Genomic DNA, 15,915 nt, shown 5'->3' on the forward strand with positions numbered 1-15,915 from the left:
TAAGCAATGAATCACTCATTTATTTTACACTATGCCCTCATGGATTGTGGCAAATATTTATTTAAACTTATGCATGTGAACACACATGTAACTGAGCTAATGAATATCTTTCTTAGGAAACCGGGTAGATGGAGAAGGGTATAAACCAACGTGGTGTACTGCTTTGAGTGCTGGACTATGACTCTGGAGACCAATATTTGAATCCCAGCTCAGCTATGAAACTGACTGGGTGACCTTGGGCAAGTCACACTCTCTCAGCTTCAGAGAATGGCAATGGCAAACTTCCTTTGAACAAATCTTGCCAAGAAAACACCATGAAAGGTTTTGCCATAGGATCGCCGTAAGTTGAAAACCATCACATCAGGGGATGTATTTCTGGCCTGTCAGGGTACAATCATGCAAAGAGTGGAAAAGAAAAAAGAAGTTCTGACCGGAACTGGGGAACGGGGTTGTCCGTTGGGAAGCAGGGAGTTAAAAGAGAAAGGGGACAATGAAACCTGGTGTTTGCATTTTATTTTTATTTTTTTAAGAGGGACACATCTCCTCTATCCTGCTCCAGAAAGACTGCCCTGCCAATGCCCCCTTGCGCTCGGCTAGTGGCTTGAAACAGGCAGCGCCCGCAATGGAATCACAAGAATGCCCTTGAAAACCCACAGCTTGACTGGCATTGGCAAGTACGGCAACCTGAACAGCAAAGACGACTTCAAAACTATGCCTTACAGACACCAACCCGGCCATGAAAAATAAATGCAGATGGTCAGCTGTGGGATTGCAAAAGCCAAGAGAGGTACAAAATAAGCATACATTTGGGGATACAACAAATCATTCGCATGACACTGAAAAATCTTTTGAGGACATCTTGGGCTTTTAGCCCCCATGGGTTTGATCTAGCCCGGATATTCCAAAAGGAAGCCACAAGGCATGGCGCTGTGCCCGGGGGTAATTGGTTCCAAATGTGTCTCCTTCTGGGGTGCGGCGCGGGTAAAGAGGCAGAAAACGCAGATCTCTGCAGAGGTGCCTGTCCAACTATCTCATCTTCAAAGCTGGTTGAGGATGAGAAGCAAAAAGGGTGTGGTGCCTAATGTCCCAACAGGGAGAGGCTGGGAGCCAGGATTGCTGGGTTCTTTGGGTCGGGACAGGATCTCAACAGATAGACAGAGAAGATAGCAGAGAAGGGAACAGGCATCAGGGGGTTAAGAGCGGGAACTAACATCCCGTGGGTTGAAGCCTTCCTATAATTGTTAGTTAAGATAACCACAAGAGTTTGTTTTGCTTGGGATGACTGAAAAATTTCTGGCAGTGCTGCCTCCCCGATTTCAGGCACTGGTTGCATTCCGAGAAGGCGGTGCCCGCCTCGCATGCTCGGCTTGTTCCTCGGCTGCCCACTCAAGCCTATTTCCTTTAAGAGTCATCTTTTTGCAGCCTTTCACCTGTCAAAAGGTCTTGTTCCAACAGCAAACAAAAGTGCAAATGCAGAAACACCAACAAGAGCTACTTTGGCCAAACCTACCATGAGCCTCAAATGAACTCAGAGAAGACAATTTCCATCCATTCTCTGAACCAGCACAGTAGACTTCACAGCTCCCAGAGAGCCATGGATTCCTGTTTTGTGTCACCAGTGTGGACCGGAAATTGCTCTGGTCCCAGACACTTTCATCATCTGACAAAAGATGAACAGGTCTTACTTGTTTTGCAGTCAGCTAACAGGATTGATCAGACTTTGACAGAGCAGCAGGCCAACCTGAGTTACATCTTTCCCACGAGGAAGAGTGGCATAGCCTGCCAATGAACCTTGGAAATATGAGAATCCGGTGGCACTTCAATACTCCCTTGCTCACCTAGGGTGAAGAGCAATCACCTTTGGGTAAGAAGCAGACAGCTGTAAGTGCAAACAATGCTCCATCTCTCTCACTCAGTGGTTTAAGCTTTTTAGGGCTACAAGGGGGTGAAAGACAGAGGTTAGAAACCAAACATGTATCTGAGGAAGTAGGATGAAGTCTACAAAAGTTCATGCTACCAACTTAGGCTCAAAGGTGCTACAAGATCCCTTTGCAGGCTGAGGTTAGAAACATTACTTTTGAGGACCAATATGGCTAGTGGGATTCTCGGTTGTTGTTGTGTGCCTTTAGTCACTTCCAAGCTATGGCAACCCTAAGGTGAACTTATCATAAGGTTTTCTTGGCACATTTCTTCAGAGAGGGGTTGCCATTGCCATCCCCTGAGACTGAGAGACTGACTTGCCTGAGATCATCCCATGGGTTTCCATGGCCAAGCTGGCATTCAAACCCTAATCTCCCACTGTCCTAGTGCAACACTCAAATCACTACACCACACTGGCTCCCAGGGGATTCTGGGAGATATAGTCAAAAATAATTTCTCTTAAGTTCTGGAGAAAACTTTAAGTCTATGTACAAAGCTGCCACAGTACTCTTGTAGTGCTTCTCTCTGTCACACCGCATATTAAAAGGGCCCCTGGTCTTTTAAGGCAAAACCAAGACAACAGCTTAACTGCTTGCACTACAGCAGTGGTCCTCAGAGGGGCAGCAGAACCCCCGGGGGGCACATGAGACTGGGGGGCCCTGATCTCTCCTCCTCCCCCTTATCTTTTTAAACTTTTTATGTGTAAAATTTACATGTTCATTGTGTTACGTACTGAATTTACTTGAAAAAAACTGTTCTAATTTGGTGTCTCAGTCCAACACATCCAGAGGTCACCAAGTTGGAGAAAACTTCCTCTCAAGGAAGATAAAACCCAGAGATGATATTATTATTATTATTATTAATTTTGAATGATGAATTTTAGAAGTGGATTGTCCTTTTATTTTACATTTTATTTGTCATTTCAAACTGATGTTTGATTTAACTGGCACGTTTTAACTGATGTTGTTCCTTGAATTCAAAGATATAGCCGTGTTAATCTGCAGAATCAGTACATAGAGCCTTTGTAGCACCTTTGAGACTAACTGAAAGAAATTGGCAGCTTTTGTAGACTTCAGTCTACTTCTTCAGATGCATTTGATGGAGTTGATTTTTGTTGTCTGCCTCAATATATAGGGAGGGGTGGGTAAGAAAGCAGGAGGAGGAGGAGGAGGAGAGGACCAATTCCTCGTGGTAGTTTTCTTTTGAACATGGGGGCTGGCTTCTCTGCTCCTTCTCTTTAGCTTAAGTCCCGAAGGCCAAAAGGGACATGAGAGAGCAGATACGGTGACACAGTTCTGCATTTCCATGGCATGCAATGGTGGCCACGCTTCCAGGCTCCTGCTAGCCTTGGGGGTTTAAGGCAAACAGAGTGAACTGTGGAAGCAGCCATGCTACCTGTGTTCATTTCTGTGACACGGTGCTCTGGCAGCTGCATCTTCTGAGAGGGGAAAGGAGACAGCTGATAAAAAAGGAGGAAGAGAGAGGACCACTCAATTCATAATTGCAAGTTTGACATACAAATTTCAAACATATATATGTACCTACCTTTCACAGAGAACACATTTCCACAGTTAGAGATCTTACTCACTAAAACTGAAGGACTCTGAAGTCTGAGAATAGCTGCAGGACTCGGTGTAAGAACCTCTGGCCTGCTGATTTTGTGGACTATAATTTCCCCAGTTGCCTATTACTGACCATGTTGGCTGGGGTTTCTGGGATATGAAGACCAAAATGATGTTGTTGTGTGCCTTCAAGTCATTTCCAACCTATGATGCTCCTAAGGTGGACCTATCATGAGGTTTTCTTGGCAAGATTTGTTCAAAGGTTTGTCATTGCCTCCCTCTGAGGCTGAGAGAGTATGACTTACGCAAGACCACCAAGTGAGTTTCTCTAGCCTGGTGGGGATTTGAACCCTGATCTTCAGAGTTGTAGTCCAACACTCAAACCACTACACCACACTAGCCAAAATATCTGAGGCCAAATAGTAGACAGAGAGATGCAGCTGGTGGTGTCCATTACGAAGTTATGAAACATTAAAGAAATCTGTGTCTTTTCCTAATAAAAACACATTTGAACACTCACATCAGTCCACATTTGGGCAAATCCAATAGTCTATCAACCTGAGAGACTCATTTTTTCCTCTCCATCTCCACCAAACAGGCTCCCCAAGGAACTCCACAATGTGTCCCACAAATGTGTAGTAGTAGCTTCTTGGCTTGTTTCCTTCCAACTCTGCTCAGTTCCCATGTCAACTTTATTCTAATTCATTAGCCAGATATTAGTCAGTCAGAATGGCAAGAATTGGGATTCAGAAAGGATACTTTATTTCAAGGGAAAATACAATCTATTGGATTATTGGTGGTGTCGGGAGCCAACCTTCTGGATTCCCCAAAAAGGAATTAAGGCAAGAAAGGAGATGATTTTTTTTTGCAGAATTTTTAAAAACATTATTATTATTATTATTATTATTGTTATTGTTATTTGGGGAAATACAACTCTCAGAAGTCTTCAGGGAATCCCCAAGTCATCCCAAAAATGTAATGTGTCCAAGTTCTGTTTTGTAACTGGAGAATCCTAGGTTATAGAGCAGGAAAGTCACACTGAATGCATTAAATCAAGAGAAGGACAGGGAGAAAGGACTCCCAGATTCATCTGGAAACAGGATGGAGAACTGTGTGCATCCCAGCCAAGTGGCTGGTAGCCAAGACTCCCAAGTACTCCAGTCCTCTCTGGGATGACAGCCACTACCTTTATAACTACCCTAGTCACAGGCTGAAATAACAAATCTGACTTGAATGTGTGTCACTCCGTGTGTGTTATGAGTGTGTCAAGTGTGCAAGTTCTGCATCTGCCCTCATGGCTCCCGCCCCTCTCTCCAGAGTGAACGACACGCCTGCTAATTGTTTTGCCGGCCGGCTCATATGACTCCCAACGTATCCAGACCCTTCTGCCAAGATCCCTGTTCCAAGTTTAGGAACGAGGCAGGAGGACTGGAAGATAGGGGGGAGGGAACAGCCTGCATGCATGGCGTATGCGTGCCCATTGCTGCTATAAATATCAGTTATGGACAACATAACTGTTTGGTGCTCAAGTCCAGCCCAGGCATGGCATCTAGGAAACCCCGAAGGGCAAAAAGAATGAACTTCTCTCCATTCTGGCTGCATTAACCCAGAGTACATGGAATCTGAGTTTCCTTTTACATCACTCTTTGATTTGTATTAATGCCATACACTGACATATCAGTTCAGCAATTTGGAATTAAATGCTCAAATTTAGCCCATAACTAAATAAGCCAACACCAATCAGCACATTTCTAAAAGTCTGCCAGAACTTCTTGATAACCGTTCACAAAAAATACACAAAACATATATGATATGAAGGATGAATAAACAAACCCTCAACTAAAATTTTCACTAACCCATTTCTGGCAAAATACAGTGTGTCTTCCATATCCCTGGATTCCACATTCATGGATTCAACCACCCACAGCTTATATATATCCCAAGCCAAACTACAAATACAGTGTGTCTTCCATATCCCTGGATTCCACATTCATGGATTCAACCACCCACAGCTTATATATATAGATATATGTGGGGGGGCATGATTTTACTATGCCATTGTATATAATGGCACTTGAGCAGCCACAGATTTTGGTATCCACAAGAGTTCCTGGAACCAAGCCACAGCCCACTGTACAATGGTCCCTTGTTATCCACTAGGGTTTGGTTCCACATACCCTTGTGGATACCAAAATCTGTGGATGGTTCACAATTGCTAACAGCCAGCAAATGCCTTTTGAATAACCACATTCACTAAATTGGAGAATGAAAGAAATACTGTGGATCAATGAAGAGTCACTGTACTAAATCACTGATTTAAGAAACACCCTAACTTTTCATTGAAATTATTGAGTGGGATAAAGGTTTAGCCATACATGGAATAAACCAACTGAAACCAGTGGGACTAACTTAGGACCTATTCTTTTCAATATATCCAGTCTAAGGATGATCAGATCTGTGTACTAACACATATTTAAGTGTTAGGAATTGAAAAATGTAACATGTGAGTGTTTGCGGGGTGAGGGATGAGAGTCATACAACTTTGAAAACAAATCACCTGTCAAAATTAATCCTTTAGATTGTTCTCATCTTTCATTTCAAACACAGCATACAATGCAAGGATTTCCATTGTTTTGTCTGTGCACTTGATGAAGTAGGTTCCAGTTGATGGAAAGTTACACCAGAATATATATATGTGTGTGTGTGTGTGTTTTAAGTCTTGGCCACAAGACTCTTGTTGTTTTCACTGCAACAGATCAACGTAGCCACCCTCCTTTGGAATTCATGATTCTGTTGACACAGCAAGTTCCAAATGCTAAGCATTCCCCAGATTTGCGGATCAGATCCGTGCATTCTGTGGACTTTTAGATAAAGCTCCTAATTGGTTTGATTAGATTCAGATAGTTTTTTCAGCTGCCTTGAATTAGAGGTTAGAGACACATGCCGTTCTCCCCCTTACCCCAAGCCAAACTACAAATACCTCCCTTTTCCACCATGAAAACATACAACTGCATTCCTTGAATACTTGGTATTATTTTGGGCACCACACTGAGAAATTCCTGCACTTCTGCTCTAAGATGCCATGGATGCATGCACCCAGCCACTCTTTCGGCTCAGTGATTCAATGGCTGTAACCAACAGCTAGCAGCACTGCTACATGCTTAAGAGTGACAGATCCACATATACATACAAAGAAACACGCATAATTGTTTCATGCCACCACACTGTCTTTCAGGATTTGGCTTTCAGCAGAGACCAACAGGGCAAACCCTGTATAGCTTGAATATCCAAGCTGCTATGACATCTGCAGCCTGCCTGCTCAAGCCGATCCGACATCAAGGTGCATGAGGATTGTACCAAAAACCCCAGTTGCCATATATTCTCCTGCAATATCATTCTCCTTTGTCATTCCAACTGTTTCTGGATTAGATCCTGGCTAGAGCTGCCAGTTCTCTATTTTGCATTAACAGCTTTCTCTTGCCGGTAACCATATTGCTAAAACGCTTTTTGCAATGTTAAAAAGAAAGAAGGAAAGCAAACCCATCCCTCGTTTTTCCCCTCCATCAATAGAGGCCTTTGCAGTACTGTAGGTCTTTTTTCCTATAGGAAAATGGTTACTTCCATACCTTTCATGGCAGCAATGGGTGGGGTTTTTTGTTTGGGGTTTTCTTTTCGGAAAGGTTACCGGGTCACGGGTTTGGAGATGATAAAGGACTGCTATGATACTATGCCATATCTATACCTGAGCAAAGCCTCCAAGGGAATGTAGGCAGGGATGGAGGAGGGAAGGAAAGCGTCGGAAGGGAACCCTGCAGAAATTCACCAGCTGACACTTCTCTGGCTGGGCACCAATAAGGGCTAGAGATAGATGGAGGAATGGACAGCCAAAGTCATTATAGGATAGAGAGGGGCAATGATAGGGATGGAATCAAGAGCACAGATTGATGGGCTGAAAGCCTGGCATATAATCTGGCCAATATTCAGGATACAGAATAAGCAGAAGGGGGGAAAGAGGAAGGCAGGTGCCCACATTCACAGGGAAAGCATCCAAAGCAAAAGGAGGAAAAGACAGACAAGTGAGAGGAGGGAATGCCTGGAAAACCCAGACTGACCAGATGCCTTCACTGCAAAGGAGGACAAGGCGCCGCAAAATGGAGGACACAATGACCAAACCAAAGCTAAAACCCCTCATAGAAATATGGACCCATGCTTCTTAGTCACGCTCAAAATGGAGGACGTTTTTGAAAACTCCTCCTGGACAAGGCGGCTGTGAAATGGAGGACCTGTCCTGGAAAAGGAGGACCCTCCGGTCACCTTGTGGGAAACACCCAAGCAGTGCCAATTTATAATAATAAGAGGGACTAAGCAGAACAGAATCTCTGCCATTTCTATTCTTCCCCAGCTGTCCTCAAATGCCAATCATGCAATACTAAATAGCTAAACAAATTATCAGATTCCTACATACTATTCCCTGCCATTTTCCAGGACCTAAGCAAGACCATCCTCAATTATCTATATTCACACACACACACACACACATATATATATATATAATGATCACGCCTCCTCAGCTGTTCCAGACCATGTCATTCATAAATGGGAATTACAGAGGAGCACCAAGACCCCTTGCCTCTCCCCTTCCTTCGCAGACCTTGGAAGAGGGACCCTTGTCAGCCACCGTATTGGAAAGCAAGGAAAAAGGCAGGGCCCCTGGCAAGCGGTCTAACCATACCTCCGCAAACAGGAGAGACAACGACGTTGACGCCTCCAAGGCCCAGCCGCAACTGAGCGGCCACTGGGAAGGGGGAGGAGTCCGGGTCCTGTAGCCACGCCCACCCCGACCAATCACAGAAGAGAAGGGGCGGTGGCTTTGTGGTGGGCGGGGAAAACCTGATTGCGAGGGCACGATAGGCCTTTGGGAGTGAGTGACGGGAGAACTGGCCAACCAGAGGACGTGGGACCCTTTTGGCAAGCTGAATGGGTTCCTTTGTGAGGGAACAGATCGTGAGAGGAGCTAAAGGATGAATGGGGCCCATTGTCTTCTGGGAGGGGGCTGGGATGACGTCAGAGGCAGACCCCCCCATAAGCTTCTTTCCCCAAAAAAAGTCCTCCATTTCCTTCTCTGAAGTTCTAACCCTCCTGGCTTTCCCTATAAAGTGATCCACCAGATCCCATGTGATCCACCAGAAAGCAAATTGGTGCAGCCTCTCCTAGCTAGCTCCGCTCTGGACCCCAGAACAAACTCCAATTCCCAGAATTCCATAGCCTTGACCAGAAAGAGTTAAAGCGGTGCCAAACCGGTTTATTTCTCCAGTGTGGATGCAGCCTAAGAGGAGTAGAGTACAAGCCATTGCATTCCGTGCAGCTTTTATTAAGTGTGTGGTGTCCTACATTTTTTCTCGAATGCCCTACATTTAATGGCTCCTTGTCCTGCTTTGAGTTTGGGACATCTGGTCATCCTGCTTCTGCCATGCAGGAACTCCCCGTCAAAGCACCTCCGCCCGATGGCCATCCAGCCTCTGTCAATAGTGAGGCCTGACCGGAGCAGAATAGAGTGGCAATAATTTTGTGTAAAGGGTTTATTGCTATATTGTTAGCATTTGCACCATCAGAGATTATATGGAAAACATTGACACAGCCTTTGTTTCAATACTGGTGTGTCCAAAGTGTGAGGTGTTGTTCTTGCAGGGGGGAAATGGCTTCTAAAATCCAAATGGCCAGAGGGAAACTAATGAACAAACAAAAAACATTTGCTATAGTTTGGTCTCCTTTTATTTCATCAATGAACTTAACAAGATCATGCAATCCACCATCATGTCAAGAAACAGTTTGTGTTGCAGATTTTTAATGCAACATCAGCAGTTAAAGTGATACGGCATACTTTCCAATACATCTGTCGTCCCATTTTTACAGAGGCTTCTCAAATGCTCCAGTTTCTCTGTCCTCCTCCCACTTTCCTTCTGCTCACTTCAGTTGCTGCAAACCGAGTTCAAAATGCAAAAAGTACTTTGCACCTCAACAGCGGGGAGAGGAGAAGAAAGAGCGGAGTTGTACCCTTCCTTGTAAGTCCAAAACACACTGGAGAAATGATCCAGTTTGAGACCGCTTTAACTGCCCTGGCTCAGTACTAGGGAATTCTGGGGACTGTAGTTTTGTGAGACATTTAGCCTTCTCTGTCAGAGAGCTCTTTTCCCACCGTAAACTACAAGTCCCAAGATTCCTTAGCACTGAGCCAGGCAGTTAGAGCAGTGTCAAACTGGGCTATTTCTGCAGTGTGTTTTGGACCATAGACTCATGGAAAAGGCAACTGCTGCAGCCTCTCCAGGTTTGTATGTTCTTCCACATTAATAACCTCTATCATTTTGGCCAGAATCTGATGTTCCTTGGCCACACGTGTCCCGACTTTCATCTGTGAAAAGGAATACTGTGTAATCATTTTTTGGATAGAGCTAACATTGTTTGTGTTGCTTGGTCCACAATGTTGCTATTGCTGGGTGTGCAAGTGGCTATGTTTCCCCTGTTTTCTTTTTCTGGTTCCTTTTCCTAATTATATTGATGTGCTGTTATTGTTTATGGACACCAGGTGTTTTTAACCTAAAACGTGAGTCACTTTTCTGCACTTCTATTGCTTAATTTTGTGTGTGTGTGTGTGTGTGTGCCTTCAAATCATTTCCGACTTATGGAGAGCCTAAGGCAAAATTTGTTCAAAGGAGGTTTGCCATTGCCATCCTCAGAGGCTGAGAGAGTGTGACTTGCCTAAGTTCACCCAGTGGGTTTGCATGGCCAAGCGGGATTCAAATCCTGATCTCTAAAGTCATAGTGCAGTGTTCAAACCACTGTCCCACGCTGGCTCTCTATGTAATGAGATAATTCAGCAGCTCTCAGTTAACACCAAGAGAAGGAAGAACGTTCAGATGCTTGTTACAGTTGTCGATGAACCATTGATCTGCATCCTAAAGCAAAGGTCAGACAGAGCATGGAAAAGTTACATTTTGGACTATGTCTCCCATTCAGAGTCTCCCATTCAGCATGACCAGCAAAGTCAGTTCAAAACAAAATTTCTGCTAGTAATATGGGTCCAAAACACACTGCAAAAATCATCCAGTTTGAGACCACTTTAGCTGCCCTGGCTTATTGCTAGGGAAGCCTGGGAATGGTCATTTCTTGTGGCACCAGAGCTTTCTGAAAGAGAAGGCTAAACGTTACACGAAACTACAGTTCGCTCAGCCAGGGCAGTTAAAGCAGTCTCAAACTGGATTATTTCTACAGTGTGTTTTGGACCATAGTGTCTTCTGCATGTCTTAAACAGCTGGTGGCCTTAGGAGGATGGACACATGAAAAAAGGAACAAAGTTCCTGTCTTTTGAATAGTTGCATGGAAGAGGTCATCCAGCAGGTCTAGCCTGCCTTGCAAGCTTGACCTGCTAAAATTACTCTTTCCACACAGCTATTAAAGGGATAGGACAGGAGTCCCGTTCTCTTTTTTATGTGGCCTACCTTTAGCCACACACACCATTTGTCAAAGCACAGGGCAAGAGGATGCAGTTATGAGGGACAGAGTGCAGAAAACAGGACTATGGCAGCACTGTGGCACTTTTGAAGAGCTATGCAAAAATTACTGTCCCCAAACTAATGCAGTTGTGGCATCTTAGCAACTTGGTATGATCAAGTCCTAAGTCCCTTGCCAAACTACAAATCCCCAAGCTCCATCAGATGGAGCCATTAAAGTTAAAGACTGCATGCACACAGATGGCACCAGAGCTCTCTGACAGAGAAGGCTAAATGTCTCACAAAACTACAGTCCCTAGGATTCCATAGCCTTGAGCCATGACAGTTAAAGTGGTGTCAAACTGGATTATTTCTGCCATGTGGATGCAGCCCAAGAGGGATAAAAGCAGTGTAACTGTGCAGTTTGGATATGCATCTGCTAGTTTATTTCAGAAAAGCAATGGAGAGTCTTAATAAACAAATCCATTATGTCCTAAGTGTTCACGGACTACAGTCCCCTTCTTTATATGCATCTGAAGTAGACTGTGGCCCACCAAATTCATGCCATAATAAATGTAGTACAGTTGATTCTCCACATTTTTGGATTTGACTTTTGCAGATTAGCTTACAGTTGTAAACTGCTTAGGCACTGCTCAGGCGGTATGAAGCGGTATATAAATGAAGCTTTTTTTTTTTCCACATTCACGTAGGTCCTAGCCCCAGCAAATGTGGAGGGATCACTGTAGAACATGGCCACATAGCCTGAAAAACCCACAAAAAACTAATGACCACTGTAGCCTTTAAGACTCTATTGTTTGCTTTTGTACAATGGATTTCCTGCCAAAGCTACACTGCACCCCTTTGGCAGATAAGTGTCCAGCTCCATTCCTAAAAGACTACTATGCCGGGTTATTTCCAGATGAGTGTCATGCTACCAATGACATAGCAAAACTGCATGGGAGGTGACTGAAGGGGACCACACACGGGTAAATGAAGTTGGTTGGGACAGGGCCTAGAGGAAAGGTTTCCTGAGCTACTTTTAGAGGTAGAAGTGACTCAACAAACCGGCCTACGACAGCCTGCCATGCAGAATGCTAATGCACTGGCGTGCATTGCTATATTTAAAGGTGTGATGTGCAGGCCAACTCTTTCCACATGCAAAGTGAATGAGCAAAAACATTGAAAGCGGAAACTTCCTCGAAGCCTATATAGAAGCATGCCATCACCATGGCAGACAGAGGGGGGGAAAGATGGTGAGATACATCCTTTAAAAGTTTAAAACTAAACAGATATGTTGCTTGATGGCATAGGATGTTTGCATACACAAACTATTATATTACATAGAATTCTGTGTCAAGCAGTTCAGTCTCAGCTGGACACTGCTGTATTACTGTAGTGCAAAGTGTGTGTGTGTTGTGTGCCAGTAGTTTCTGACTTATGGCAACCCTAAGGCAACCCTATCATGGGGTTTTCTTGGCAAGATTTGTTCAGAAGAGGTTTGCCATGCTTTCCCCTGAGGCTGAGAGACTGTGACTTGCCCAAGGTCACCCAGTGAGTTTTTCATGGCTGAGTCAAACTCTGGTCTCTAGAGTTGTAGTCCAATGCTCAAACCACTACGGCACACTGGCTTGTGTCATGTAAAGTACTGTATAATATTAATTTTATTATTATACAGTACTTATCAGAAATGCTTGCGACCAGAAGTGTTTGAGGTTTTGTAGTCTTTCAGATTTTGAAATATCTGCATATACATAACAAGATATCATGGAGTTGTGACCCAAGTCTAAACATAAAATTCATTTATGTTTCATATACACCTTATACACATAGCCTGAAGGTAATTTTATACACAATATTTTAAATACAATCAAAGTATTGTGTGTAATTTGTGTATAAAATATTGTGTATAATCACACGTGTCCCCCCCTTTGTGTGGACTTGGAGTCCATGGTCTCACTCTTCATTTGTTTTGGGTGTGCACAGCATTATTTTCAAATATTTGTGAGTTGCTATTTTCGCAGGGGGGTTCTGGAATGGACCCCCCACGGATATATAAAATGGCAAAATTAAGGTTTTCTTTTTGTGATTTATATGTATTTTTAATTTTTTCCCCAAGCCACAGATGCTTAAATCAGTGGTTAAAAAAGGCGTGGATATGGAGGGCCGACTGTAATGCTAGGAAAGGTAGAAGGCAGTAGAAAGAGAGGAAGATGGCACACCAGATGGACAGACTCAATTAGGGAGGTCACCAGCCTGAATCTACAAGACCTGAGCAAAGCAGTGGGGGACAGGGGGGCTTGGAGATGTCACACCCACAGGGTCACCATGAGCCGAGGTCAATTCAAGGGCAGCGAATAATGATAAGGAGAAAGAAGAATGAGAGCTATTCATCCATAACACTCCAATTGTCCAATCCCTTCTAGTATGAAAGGGACATTGGGGGCAATTCTATAGTATCAAGACTTGTATGGAAGACTCCTCATTTGCCCAGGGATTCCCTGGAAAAGAAGTTCAGTAGTGCCCTCTGGTGACTAAATAAAAATGCCCTGGTTTTCTATTCCTGCCGTATGGAGAAAGTGTATTGCCCCAGAGTCACTGAAAATACTCAAGCGCAGGGCTGAGAGCTGCCCTGTCTGTCTCAAATGAGCCCAGAAATTACGCAAGTTGCTTTGCTTTTTAAAAGGTTCAAAATTTGTGTTGGTTTGTTGTTGTTGTGTGCCTTCAAGTCGTTTCTGACTTGTGGTGACTGACCCCATGGCAACTCTATTATGGGGTTTTCTTGGTAAGATTTGTGCAGAGGAGGTTTGCCATTGCCTTCCCCTGAGGCTGAGAGCATGTGACTTATCCACGGTCACTCAGTGACCATGGCCAAGCGGAGAATCGAACCCTGGTCTCCAGAGTTGTCGCTTGACATGCAAACCACTATACCACACTGTTTGTTGTTTTTTAATGTAAAAGAAAATATAATTGTTTGTGTTCAGCATATCATTTGCATCAAAGTGTTTGACAGGGTTGAGGAACAGTCAGCCTTCCAGGAGTTGCAATACTTCGTAAGAGACCCTGCTAGCCTGGCCAATGGGGAAAGACATGAGGGAAGGAGTAGTCTATCAACATCCAGAGGGTAAAAAGTTCCCCATCCTTGGTGGATGAGGGAATCAGCAGCTCTAGCATGGGCAATGATGAGGTGTACTGGGAGTCACAGTCACACAAGATCTGGTGGGCTGACCATTCCTACACTAGTGGACTGCCAGACTGAAAATGAGAGAGGGCTACAGCACCTTTCAGGGTTATATAGAAAAATTGAGGGAATTTCAGTAAGAATTGTCATGCAAGTGGATAAAAAGAACATCTGCTGAAACCCCCTCTTCTACCAGCCATTAAATGTACAGGGGCCCTCTCTGGTTTTCATTCTGGCAACCCTAGGCAGGACCCTTGCCTAACTCTTTTTCAACAGACTTGATGATGAATTATAAAATAAAGTTATAAACAATTGAATAACTAATTTTAAAATGCTGCCAAATTTCTGATTCTTCCCCAGGAATTTGCCCATCCTATCCTGCCATTAAACTCAATGTTGTTGTTGTGTGCCTGCAACGTATCTCGACCCTAAGGTGACTATAATTACAGGTTTTCTTGGCATGTTTCTTCAGAGGAGGTTTGCTATTGCCATCCTCTGAGGTTTGGAGAAGGTGACTTGCCCAAGGTCACCCAGTGAGTTTACATGGCCAAGCCGGGATTCGAACCCTGGTCTCCAGAATCATAGTCCACTGCTCAGACTACTACAACATGCTGGTTCAATCTACTCTATCCTAGCTCAGTAAGGAGCTAGGAATCAGCTGCAAGGGGGAAGGATTCAAGGGGTAGTCAGTGGGTTTCTTTCCCCTCTGCTTGGTCTCCTTTTCTGCGCCCTTCCCATATGTCTAGCTATTTTTAGTTCTGTGGAACAGAGAGAGTGGCTGGGTTGTCCCTTCTTGCTTCTACAAGGAGAAAAAAATTGGGGTAATAATTATGGCTACATTGCTATGTGGGGGAAAGTGGGGAGAAGATCTGAGAGAAATAGAGGGGAAAGACGTGTGTGTGTGGGGGGGTTGTTTCACAGTACTTCCTTTCTCAAATATGTCTTCACTTATCTGCAGCAGGGATGTGACTATGCATTGGAGAAAAATAAACATATATAAATATCTGAATAGATTTTGATGGGATGACAGCCACTGACTATATGAGGACAGAGAAAGTGTGCTGTTGCTGTTGTGTGCCTTCAAGTCATTTCCAGCCTACGGCAACCCTAAGACCATATCATGGGGTTTTCTTGGCAAGATTTGTTCAGAAGGAATTTGCCTTCCTCTGAAGCTGAGAGAGCGTGACTTTGCCCAAGGTGGGTTTCCATGGCTGAGTGAGGATTCAAACCTTGGTTTCCAAATTTGTAATTCAACACTCAAACCGCTACATCAGGCTGGCTCTCAAAAAAGTATGTCAGCATACCTTTATTAGTAGGTAGAACAACCTTCTCCAATCTGGTTGTCCATCATCCCCAGTCAGTATGCACCATTGAATGGCTGGTGCACTGGTCTAGAAATGTCTGGTTTACAGTGGTGGTCTAAGATGTGGGGTTTTAGTTCCTACTTAGCCATGAAGTTCACCAGGTGACTGTGGACCTGTCACTATCTCATAGCCTAAAATGTCTCCCAGGGTGGTTGTGATGACAAAATGGTGTGGTTGTGTGTCACTTTAGGCTCTTTGTAAAAGAGGTGAAATATAATTAAAAATAAGTACATAACATGAAATGGGATCCTAGATTTCTGTCAGAACCCACTCATAAATTTCTACCAAGAAATTTTACCAAGATTATGTGGCTAAACTCATTCTCATGTCAATCACATCAAAACTTTTCCATGTGTAGGTGGATTTCAGGGCTGCTTTGAACACTTATCCTATGCCTGTGGCAG

The 15,915-nt window shown here is 44.0% G+C and overlaps 1 protein-coding gene across 9 annotated transcripts in view; it reads right to left on the reverse strand.

Moving 5' to 3' along the window:
* Positions 1-8,275, reverse strand: part of LOC121933254 (myosin-10-like) — a 71,688-nt gene extending 63,413 nt beyond the window's left edge. For all 9 annotated transcript variants that reach the window (XM_042472722.1, XM_042472721.1, XM_042472716.1 and 6 more), the window contains exon 1: positions 8,215-8,275. The gene's annotated coding sequence lies outside the window, so the exon portion shown is untranslated. The remainder of the gene's footprint in view (positions 1-8,214) is intronic.
* Between the last annotated feature and the right edge of the window lie 7,640 nt (positions 8,276-15,915).

Source organism: Sceloporus undulatus, chromosome 6, assembly GCF_019175285.1.
Source record: "Sceloporus undulatus isolate JIND9_A2432 ecotype Alabama chromosome 6, SceUnd_v1.1, whole genome shotgun sequence".
NCBI classification, from domain to species: Eukaryota; Metazoa; Chordata; class Lepidosauria; order Squamata; family Phrynosomatidae; genus Sceloporus; species Sceloporus undulatus.